This window comes from Eleutherodactylus coqui, unplaced genomic scaffold (assembly GCF_035609145.1).
Source record: "Eleutherodactylus coqui strain aEleCoq1 unplaced genomic scaffold, aEleCoq1.hap1 HAP1_SCAFFOLD_33, whole genome shotgun sequence".
NCBI classification, from domain to species: Eukaryota; Metazoa; Chordata; class Amphibia; order Anura; family Eleutherodactylidae; genus Eleutherodactylus; species Eleutherodactylus coqui.
Genome location: NW_027102239.1, coordinates 1033547 through 1045759, shown reverse-complemented (window position 1 = coordinate 1045759; position 12213 = coordinate 1033547). Strand labels below are relative to the sequence as shown.

Below are 12213 nucleotides of genomic sequence, written 5' to 3'. Positions count from 1 at the left end.
TTAAAAGTGAACAACTGGACGATTCTGATCCAGTCGTTCAGTTTCTGCATGTTTTTACATGGGACAATTATCGTTCAAAACCCCGCGGGAGAACACAAGCTACTTACTAGTATTAAGAGGCACAAGCTACTTACTATTGACATCGTGTGACATTAGGCCGGTCTGTTGGTCGAACTCAGATCTTAGGAACGAAAATGTCCAAGTCACCTAAAAATATGTATGGAATTAGTCTAACGAGTTCTGGATGTGTTCCTTTCCTGCGCAATTACGCAGCGTATCACGCACCTCCTGGCATATCACATGTATATTTGTGCATCCCCATTGACTTCTATGGGGACTTTTGGTGTGCAAAAGTGCCGCAAAATAGAGTATGCTGCATATTTTTTTTTGCATGAAATGTAAAGATGCGCACTTGTGAACGAACCCGTTCATTAGGGCTCTATTCGCTGCATAAATGCGCACACAAACACACCGATGTGAAGCCAGGCTTAAGAGTTCCTTCACATGGACATTTACACGCGTGTGTTAGCATGCGCAAACTTTCTGAGCACAATATGCAGAGAATAAAACCCATTGATTTCAACGGATTGGTTTTCGTTTCCTTTTTTTGCCCAAATGCGAAAAAACCGCTGCATGCTCTACTTTTGTGTGCATTTAAAGTCTGTTAAAAAGAAAGCATAGGTTAGTTTTTAAAAAGCACATTGCACTTACCTGCATCAGCGTTCTGCAGCTTCTTCTATTCTTCTTTTAAAGATGGCGCCGCTGGTCTTCTCCCACGGTGGACCGCGGGTCTTCTCCCATGGTGCACCGTGGATTTTCTTCTCCTTCCTTGCGTTCCATTGCCGATTCCAGCCTCCTGATTGGCTGGAATCGGCACACGTGACGGGGCGGAGCTACGATGACGACGCGGTGAGCAGCTCTCCGGCACGAGCGGCCCCATTCACCAGGCAGAAGACCGCACAGCGCAAGCGTGTCTAAAAAAGCAAGAAGCCAGCGAAATTAGACGGAGCCATGGAGACGGGGACGCCAGCAACGGAGCAGGTAAGTCACATGTGTCAAACACAAGGCCCGCGGGCCGAATCCGGCCCGCTGCCTTGTGTTATGTGGCCTGCGGCGTGCCGACGGCCGCTCACCACTGTAGTGATTACCAGCTGGGGTGCCGCAGCTCCCCGCTGGTAATCACACTGACAGCGCTGGTCCCTTCTCCCCTGAGTCCCCTGCTGTTCAGTTCCGCAGGAGAGGACTCAGGGAGGAAGCGTGCCGTGCTGCTCACTGATGTCAGTGCACACCCGGACGCATATGAACTTTTTCCACAAGACTTCTGCACTAGTCAGCAATTCCAGCAACCTGATTGGTTGTCTGGATTGGCTGATTCCCCAAACAACCAATCAGGTTGCTGGAATTGCTCAATAGTGCAGAAGTCTTGTGGGAAAAGTTCATATGCCACCCGGGCTCAGCACCGTTCCTCCTCGGATCGTGGAGGTAAGCACATGGCTGGGGAAGGGGGAAGTTAATATTGCTGCTGGGGGGTGAGGGTTAATATTGTTGTTGCTGGGAGAAAGTTAATAATGCTGATTGCTGCCGGGGCTGAGGGAGTTAATATTGCTGGTGTGTTGGGGGGTGGGGGTGGGGGTTAAATTGTTGCTGGCAGGGGGTTAATATTGCTGCGGGGGTCGGGTGGGGTGGTAATATTGCTGGTGGGGGTGAATATTGTTGCTGGCAGGGGGTTAATATTGTTGCGGGGGTCGGGTGGGGTGGTAATATTGCTGGTGGGGGTTAATATTGCTGCTGGGAGGGGGTTAATATTGTTGCTGGCAGGGGGTTAATATTGCTGCTGGGTTGGGAAGGGGAGGAGGGGGGGGTGTTAATATTGCTGCTGGGTGGGTGGGGGTTAATACTGTTGCTGGGAGGGGGTTAATATTGGTGCAGGGGGGAGGGGTTAATATTGCTGGTGGGGGTTAATGTTGCTGTGTGGGGGGGTTAATATTGTTGCTGGGAGTGGGTAATATTGCTGCTGGGAGGGAGTAATATTACTGTAGGGGTCGCTATTACTACTGGGGCCACTGTGGGGATCGCTATTACTAACTGGTCTACTGTGGGGGTCAATATTTTTACTGGGGCCACTATCAGAGTCACTATTACTACTGCGACCACTATGGGGGTCACTATTAGGGCTCGTTCACACGGGCGTAATTGCATTTCGGTCGCACAAATACGCTACGTATTTGTGCAATCGAAAATCGCTTATGCCTGCGTATTTGGGCACGCAGAAAAGAACGCAGATGGGCCCCTGAGATGGTGCGCAAATATGCATTGAATACATAGGCTTCCTGCGCATTCACCACGTATTTGCGCGGCCCATTCACTTCAATGGCCTATTGGGGTGCGTAGTTTGAAACAAAATAGGTCATGCTGTGTGAGAATATACATCATGTGAATGAAATCATTGACATCAATGGCTTCTGTTCTCTGCATATTATGTACGCAAATACGCTGGTGTGAACGAGCCCTTACTGTACTGTCTTATAATCGGCCCTTTGAAGTTCACCAAAAACCTGATGTGGCCCTCGGTGAAAATGAGTTTGACACCCCTGAGGTAAGTGAATAACTTCTGTATGGCTCATATTTAACCCCTTAGTGACCAAGCCTGTTTGCGCCTTAATGACCAGGCCAAATTTTGCAAATCTGACATGTGTCACTTTAACATGGAAAAACACCAGAAAGGTTTTGCATATCCAAGCGATTCTGACATTGTTTTTTGCCACATGTTGTGCTTCATTTAGGCGGAAAAAATAGACCGATAGAAATTGTGTTTATTTATTAAAAGCGCCAAAATTGGGAAAATTTTGAAAAAAATCGTCATTTTTTCACATTTCCAACTGCAATATCTTAAATATGTGCAAACATAATATAGAAATTTTTGCTAAGATTTACATTTCCACCCGTTTACTTTATTTTGGGCGCACATTGGAAAAACTTTCGTTTTTTTTTAACTATTTAGGAGACGTACAAATTTAACATTACTTTTTAGCATTTTGAGGAACACTTTGTTTTTCTATACCAAGCCGAGATTGGAAAGGCTCATGAGTGTCAGAATAATAGATACCCCCCCAAATGACCTCATTTTAAAAACTACACCCCTTAATGTATTCACTGAGGGGTGTCATGAGTATTTTGACCCCACAGTTTTTTTTCAGGAATTAATTCAATTTAGAGGAGAAAAAGTAAAATTTCATATTTTTGCAAATCTGTTATTTTAAAGACATATTTTTTTCCTATAGTTTACATGAAAATCAGGATTTACACCCCAAAATGGATACCCCTATTTCTCCCGTGTTCAGAAATATACCCATTGTGGCCCTATTGTTATATCTGAGTCCACAACGGGGCCCAAAATGAAAGGAGTAGTCAGTGTCTTTCAAAACAGAAATTTTGCTTGAAGTACTTTTAGGCCCCATAGCACACATGTAGAGTTCTTGAGCGCCCAAAACAATAGAAACCCCCCACAAATGACCCCATTTTGAAAACTAGACCCCTTAAGGAATTTATCTAGGGGTGTACTGCATATTTTGACCCCACAGTTTTTGAATGAATTCAAACCAAGCAAAAGGAAAAAATTGTGATTTTCGTTTTTTCGGCAATTCTGTCATTTTAAAAACAGCTTTTTTTGTACAGCACACATCTGAAGGAAGACTTGCACCCAAAAATGGATACCCCTGTTTGTCCCGTGTTCAGAGACATACCCATTGTGGCCCTAATCTTATGTCTGGATACACAACGGGGCCCAAAATAAAAGGAGTAATCGGTGGCTTTCAGAACATAGATTTTGCTTGAAGTCCTTTTAGGCCCCATTGCCCACTTGTAGAGTTCTTGAGCGCCCAAAACCATATAGAACCCCCACAAATGACCCCATTTTAAAAACTAGACCCCTTAACGAATTTATCTAGGCATGTACTGCATATTTTGACCCCACAGTTTTTGAATAAATTCAAGCAAAGCAAAAGGAAAAAAATAGGATTTTCCTTTTTTGGGCTATTGTGTCAATTTAAAAACAGTTTTTTTTGTACAGCACACATATAAATGAAGGCTTTCACCCCAAAATCGATACCCCTGTTTGTCCCGTGTTCAGAAACATACCCATTGTGGCCCTAATAGACTTACAGGACCCATGGCTAGGCCTACAATGAAAGGAATACCCGTTGGATTTCAGGGTACCACTGAATAAATTTCAGGCCCCATTGCCCACTTATAGAGCCATTGAGCGGCCAAAACTATAAAGAACCCCCTCAAATGACTAGTGGGTTTTCATGAGGGAAATGTGGCGACCTGGGGTTACATGCAGGGAGTGTGGTGACGGTACGGTTACATGCAGGGAGTGTGGAGACGGTGGGGTTACATGCTGGGAGTGTGGTGGCGGTACGGTTACATAAGGGCGGTGTGGTGATGGTGGGGTTACATGCGGGGAGTGTGGTGACGGTGTGGTTACATGCTGGGGAGTGTATTGACGGTGCGTTTACATGCGGGGAGTGCACAGTGGGAGCTGGCTGGGGCTCACAGCAATCTATGCTGACCGTGGCATGTAAAGGGTTTATAGAGGGAGCTGGCTGGGACTGACAGCAATCTATGCTGACTGTGGCATGTAAAGGGTTCGCAGAGGGAGCTGGCTGGGACTGACAGCAATCTATGCTGACTGGGCATGTAAAAGGTTTACAGAGGGAGCTGGCTGGGACTGACAGCCATCTATGCTGACCGCGGCATGTGAAGGGAGCACAGAGGGAGCTGGCTGGGACTGACAGCAATCTACGCTGATCGCGACATGTAAAGGGTTCGCAGAGGGAGCTGGCTGGGACTGACAGCAATCTACGCTGATCGCGACATGTAAAGGGTTCACAGTGGGAGCTGGCTGGGATTGAAAGCAATAAATGCTGACCACGGCATGTAAAGGGTTTACAGAGGGAGCTGGCTGGGGCTGACAGCAATCTATGCTGACCGTGACATGTAAAGGGTTCACAGAGGGAGCTGGCTGGGGCTGACAGCAATCTATGCTGACCGTGGCATGTAAAAGGTTTACAGAGGGAGCTGGCTGGGGCTGACAGCAATCTATGCTGACCGCGGCATATAAAGGGAGCACAGTGGGAGCTGGCTTGGGCTGACAGCAATCTATGCTGACCGTGGAATGTAAAGGGTTCACAGTGGGAGCTGGTTGGGACTGGCCCCATTCACCAGGCAGAAGACCGCACAGCGCAAGCGCGTCTAAAAAAGCAAGAAGCCAGCGAAATTAGACGGAGCCATGGAGACGGGGACGCCAGCAACGGAGCAGGTAAGTCACATGTGTCAAACACAAGGCCCGCGGGCCGAATCCGGCCCGCTGCCTTGTGTTATGTGGCCCGCGGCGTGCCGACGGCCGCTCACCACTGTAGTGATTACCAGCTGGGGTGCCGCAGCTCCCCGCTGGTAATCACACTGACAGCGCTGGTCCCTTCTCCCCTGAGTCCCCTGCTGTTCAGTTCCGCAGGAGAGGACTCAGGGAGGAAGCGTGCCGTGCTGCTCACTGATGTCAGTGCACACCCGGACGCATATGAACTTTTTCCACAAGACTTCTGCACTAGTCAGCAATTCCAGCAACCTGATTGGTTGTCTGGGTTGGCTGATTCCCCAAACAACCAATCAGGTTGCTGGAATTGCTCAATAGTGCAGAAGTCTTGTGGGAAAAGTTCATATGCCACCCGGGCTCAGCACCGTTCCTCCTCGGATCGTGGAGGTAAGCACATGGCTGGGGAAGGGGGAAGTTAATATTGCTGCTGGGGGGTGAGGGTTAATATTGTTGTTGCTGGGAGAAAGTTAATAATGCTGATTGCTGCCGGGGCTGAGGGAGTTAATATTGCTGGTGTGTTGGGGGGTGGGGGTGGGGGTTAAATTGTTGCTGGCAGGGGGTTAATATTGCTGCGGGGGTCGGGTGGGGTGGTAATATTGCTGGTGGGGGTGAATATTGTTGCTGGCAGGGGGTTAATATTGCTGCGGGGGTCGGGTGGGGTGGTAATATTGCTGGTGGGGGTTAATATTGCTGCTGGGAGGGGGTTAATATTGTTGCTGGCAGGGGGTTAATATTGCTGCCGGGTTGGGAAGGGGAGGAGGGGGGGGTGTTAATATTGTTGCTGGGAGGGGGTTAATATTGGTGCAGGGGGGAGGGGTTAATATTGCTGGTGGGGGTTAATGTTGCTGTGTGGGGGGGTTAATATTGTTGCTGGGAGTGGGTAATATTGCTGCTGGGAGGGAGTAATATTACTGTAGGGGTCGCTATTACTACTGGGGCCACTGTGGGGATCGCTATTACTAACTGGTCTACTGTGGGGGTCAATATTTTTACTGGGGCCACTATCAGAGTCACTATTACTACTGCGACCACTATGGGGGTCACTATTAGGGCTCGTTCACACGGGCGTAATTGCATTTCGGTCGCACAAATACGCTACGTATTTGTGCAATCGAAAATCGCTTATGCCTGCGTATTTGGGCACGCAGAAAAGAACGCAGATGGGCCCCTGAGATGGTGCGCAAATATGCATTGAATACATAGGCTTCCTGCGCATTCACCACGTATTTGCGCGGCCCATTCACTTCAATGGCCTATTGGGGTGCGTAGTTTGAAACAAAATAGGTCATGCTGTGTGAGAATATACATCATGTGAATGAAATCATTGACATCAATGGCTTCTGTTCTCTGCATATCATGTACGCAAATACGCTGGTGTGAACGAGCCCTTACTGTACTGTCTTATAATCGGCCCTTTGAAGTTCACCAAAAACCTGATGTGGCCCTCGGTGAAAATGAGTTTGACACCCCTGAGGTAAGTGAATAACTTCTGTATGGCTCATATTTAACCCCTTAGTGACCAAGCCTGTTTGCGCCTTAATGACCAGGCCAAATTTTGCAAATCTGACATGTGTCACTTTAACATGGAAAAACACCAGAAAGGTTTTGCATATCCAAGCGATTCTGACATTGTTTTTTGCCACATGTTGTGCTTCATTTAGGCGGAAAAAATAGACCGATAGAAATTGTGTTTATTTATTAAAAGCGCCAAAATTGGGAAAATTTTGAAAAAAATCGTCATTTTTTCACATTTCCAACTGCAATATCTTAAATATGTGCAAACATAATATAGAAATTTTTGCTAAGATTTATATTTCCACCCGTTTACTTTATTTTGGGCGCACATTGGAAAAACTTTCGTTTTTTTTAAACTATTTAGGAGACGTACAAATTTAACATTACTTTTTAGCATTTTGAGGAACACTTTGTTTTTCTATACCAAGCCGAGATTGGAAAGGCTCATGAGTGTCAGAATAATAGATACCCCCCCAAATGACCTCATTTTAAAAACTACACCCCTTAATGTATTCACTGAGGGGTGTCATGAGTATTTTGACCCCACAGTTTTTTTTCAGGAATTAATTCAATTTAGAGGAGAAAAAGTAAAATTTCATATTTTTGCAAATCTGTTATTTTAAAGACATATTTTTTTCCTATAGTTTACATGAAAATCAGGATTTACACCCCAAAATGGATACCCCTATTTCTCCCGTGTTCAGAAATATACCCATTGTGGCCCTATTGTTATATCTGAGTCCACAACGGGGCCCAAAATGAAAGGAGTAGTCAGTGTCTTTCAAAACAGAAATTTTGCTTGAAGTCCTTTTAGCCCCATAGCACACATGTAGAGTTCTTGAGCGCCCAAAACAATAGAAACCCCCCACAAATGACCCCATTTTGAAAACTAGACCCCTTAAGGAATTTATCTAGGGGTGTACTGCATATTTTGACCCCACAGTTTTTGAATGAATTCAAACCAAGCAAAAGGAAAAAATTGTGATTTTCGTTTTTTCGGCAATTCTGTCATTTTAAAAACAGCTTTTTTTGTACAGCACACATCTGAAGGAAGACTTGCACCCAAAAATGGATACCCCTGTTTGTCCCGTGTTCAGAGACATACCCATTGTGGCCCTAATCTTATGTCTGGATACACAACGGGGCCCAAAATAAAAGGAGTAATCGGTGGCTTTCAGAACATAGATTTTGCTTGAAGTCCTTTTAGGCCCCATTGCCCACTTGTAGAGTTCTTGAGCGCCCAAAACCATATAGAACCCCCAGAAATGACCCCATTTTAAAAACTAGACCCCTTAACGAATTTATCTAGGCATGTACTGCATATTTTGACCCCACAGTTTTTGAATAAATTCAAGCAAAGCAAAAGGAAAAAAATAGGATTTTCCTTTTTTGGGCTATTGTGTCAATTTAAAAACAGTTTTTTTTGTACAGCACACATATAAATGAAGGCTTTCACCCCAAAATCGATACCCCTGTTTGTCCCGTGTTCAGAAACATACCCATTGTGGCCCTAATAGACTTACAGGACCCATGGCTAGGCCTACAATGAAAGGAATACCCGTTGGATTTCAGGGTACCACTGAATAAATTTCAGGCCCTATTGCCCACTTATAGAGCCATTGAGCGGCCAAAACTATAAAGAACCCCCTCAAATGACTAGTGGGTTTTCATGAGGGAAATGTGGCGACCTGGGGTTACATGCAGGGAGTGTGGTGACGGTACGGTTACATGCAGGGAGTGTGGAGACAGTGGGGTTACATGCTGGGAGTGTGGTGGCGGTACGGTTACATAAGGGCGGTGTGGTGATGGTGGGGTTACATGCGGGGAGTGTGGTGACGGTGTGGTTACATGCTGGGGAGTGTATTGACGGTGCGTTTACATGCGGGGAGTGCACAGTGGGAGCTGGCTGGGGCTCACAGCAATCTATGCTGACCGTGGCATGTAAAGGGTTTATAGAGGGAGCTGGCTGGGACTGACAGCAATCTATGCTGACTGTGGCATGTAAAGGGTTCGCAGAGGGAGCTGGCTGGGACTGACAGCAATCTATGCTGACTGGGCATGTAAAAGGTTTACAGAGGGAGCTGGCTGGGACTGACAGCCATCTATGCTGACCGCGGCATGTGAAGGGAGCACAGAGGGAGCTGGCTGGGACTGACAGCAATCTACGCTGATCGCGACATGTAAAGGGTTCGCAGAGGGAGCTGGCTGGGACTGACAGCAATCTACGCTGATCGCGACATGTAAAGGGTTCACAGTGGGAGCTGGCTGGGATTGAAAGCAATAAATGCTGACCACGGCATGTAAAGGGTTTACAGAGGGAGCTGGCTGGGGCTGACAGCAATCTATGCTGACCGTGACATGTAAAGGGTTCACAGAGGGAGCTGGCTGGGGCTGACAGCAATCTATGCTGACCGTGGCATGTAAAAGGTTTACAGAGGGAGCTGGCTGGGGCTGACAGCAATCTATGCTGACCGCGGCATATAAAGGGAGCACAGTGGGAGCTGGCTTGGGCTGACAGCAATCTATGCTGACCGTGGAATGTAAAGGGTTCACAGTGGGAGCTGGTTGGGACTGACAGCAATCTATGCTGACCGTGGAATGTAAAGGGTACAATAGTGTCGCATCTGTAAGAAGTCCCCGCGCTGCACGCAGATGGTGCAGTTGGGGCCGCGCCATGTCCGCTAGGTGCTGTTGGAGAACCCCCACAAATGACCCTGTTTAAAAAACTAGACCCCTTAACAAATTCCTCTAGGGCTGTGCTGCGTATTTTGACCCACAGTATTTGAATGAATCTGAGCAAAGCAGAAGGAAAAAAGTTAAAGTTGTACTACCTCTAGCTTGGATACAAAATGTGAAACAGACCCTGTTGTATCGCCTCTAGCTTGGCTACAAGACGTGATATGGGTGGGCAAGCTGCCACTTGGGATGCATTATGCATTGACACTTGGGGGTCAGGATAACAGCATGCTGACAATAGAGGGCAATGTATAGCTTTATGTCTTTGGTGATGTTAAATTCATTCTCTGTGGCTGATTTTACACAAGTGAGCACTATATCAGCCCGAGAAACTCAAACCAATATCTCGCATGGCAAATATGCGAGTGTGTCTGCCAGTGCAGTGCGCCTTGTAAGAACAATGCATTGCGATGTGTGTATGTGTGTAAAATATATACACATACATACACACATACATATACAAACACAAACACACACCGCTGTAGGAGCAACTGTAAGAAACAAAATAAATGGTGGGAATATGGCGGCCGCCTGATCTTTTACGCACATAGTATTCATAGGGGAGGTCCTATATTTTCTCGGTCAAGTATTAACGGGAGAGAATACTGCTGGTGAAAACGAAACCACAGAAATCTTAGGCTTAGTTTTGTCCCAATATACGGCCGTGACAATCACCAGCGATGCTTTTTTTTTAGAGGATTAAATCGCATCGCTGCCGCGCACATTAAAAACCGCATGTTTTTGTTTAACGCGCAAGTCGGTAGGACTTTCCAATGTTAACATGCAGCGCATATTTTTCGCCTTGTGATGCGATAAAACGCAGCCTCCATAGGATTACATGGGAGATTTTAAAAAACGCACTGCGCAGAAGGACACAGCAGGCTGTGATTTTCTCTCTCAACATCACATCAGTGAAAACCTTGCTGAAGGGAACCGTTGGGAATCATTGGCTGCGAAATCTGCTTTTTTTTCAATAACCAACGCATCGGTTAAAAATGGCGCGATTTTACCCGCCGGTTTGAAACCACCCTAGAGAAAAATAGGGCACAAAGATGGAGAACTGGGAGGTGACCCGCTAATCTCTATGGTGCTGTAAGTTTGGGTAAATCCAATAGGTGGTGCAGCACGTTTCTGTAAAACCAACAGAGGGCGCTGCAATGTTACTGTAGAAACCAATGGACAGCATGGCAGGTAGCTATACATAAACTATACAAAATCTGATTGGTTGCTGCTGCCGCCGCCATTTTTTTAGAAGGTACGCTCAGTTCTTTCATAGAGAACAAGAAGGTAGGTACTTACAATTCAGGTAGGTAGGTTCAGTTTGGGCCTGGGAGAGACTCCAGTGGAGACTGACGGAAAAATGGCTGCTTACAACCTGTGGTCCTTGTTTCGGGTGCGCGTGTCACCATCGATCTAATGCATCTTACTGCATAGATATATATCTAGCTATAAAAATAGATATTTATATATCAATATAGATATTTCTAAAAATATCTAGCTTTACGTATAAATTTAAACTTCTATAGTTATGGTTTTGTAAGGCTGAAAACAGACATACAGAATTTGTATTATTATCAGCATTATTCTTATAATTGCCATTGATGTTATTCCAGGGTCAGGTAATACACTGCATGAGGCTTTGACCAATTTTTACTATTTTAGGTAAAAAGCTGCATTGACTGCACTTCTGCATTTAGTGCAATATGGTAGGACTGCAAGCAAAGCCTGAGACAAGATCTTGGTGCGCCCCATGAAATACATATCAGGTAGGTATCCTGCCCTAGAGGTATGAAGGCACCATACAGCAGCACTCATCTGTAATCCAACCTGCAGGGACATTGTGTGCTGCTGTAATGCCCCAAAGTTACTGTAAGATTCTATTGCTTTACTGGTTTTTGCTTTTTTTGGTGTTTTTTATCTTTCATCCCAGTGCTACAAAGACCGAGGACAGAAAGCTCTGGCACTGAAATACTGTGATGAGGCTTCAGCCATGCCACCGGTTACTAAAGAGGTGAGGACTATCAGTAGTAACGTGGTAACACAATTCAACTGTTATTTCAGCCATTGATTTACTGACCTACTCCACTGCTTACTGTATTGATTCTCTAGAATAGAGCCTAGAATCACACGTGGAAAACAAACCGCGGCATGCTCTATTTCTGTGCGGGGATCGCAGAGCCCCGCACAGAAACGTCACTCGCCGGCCACTGGCACCGGTCTGCGCATTTAGGATGGCAACTCCCACAGTGTGAGGGTTATGAACATATTAATTTATATATACGTTTCCGGAGGCTGTAGGCCTAAATTGTACACTCTATTCTGTGTCCTATGAAAAGGTCTGCTAAATGCTTGTACATTTAGCTTAGTACTTAATTACATTAAGTAGAGGTGTAATCTTAAATGTCCATCATGTCTCTAAGATCTTGTTTATCTCGTTACACTGATCAAAAGGTTGTGTGGAATGCTTTGTTCTTAACGGCTGTCTAGGTAGGGCATGTGTAGATTGGAATCAAGGATACCAGACAGGGAGTCTACATACAAATAAATAAAGCACTGTTTATTGAGAAAACGCAATTATTCACCACCTT

At 45.8% G+C, this 12213-nt stretch overlaps 1 long non-coding RNA gene across 1 annotated transcript; it reads left to right on the top strand.

The window, feature by feature from the left end:
- The first annotated feature begins 5661 nt into the window (after positions 1–5661).
- On the top strand, positions 5662–11635 carry LOC136600981 (uncharacterized). Its single transcript, XR_010789282.1, has 3 exons — positions 5662–5761; positions 11288–11391; positions 11556–11635. It is a non-coding gene; the product is annotated as an uncharacterized lncRNA (long non-coding RNA).
- The last annotated feature ends 578 nt before the right edge of the window (positions 11636–12213 follow it).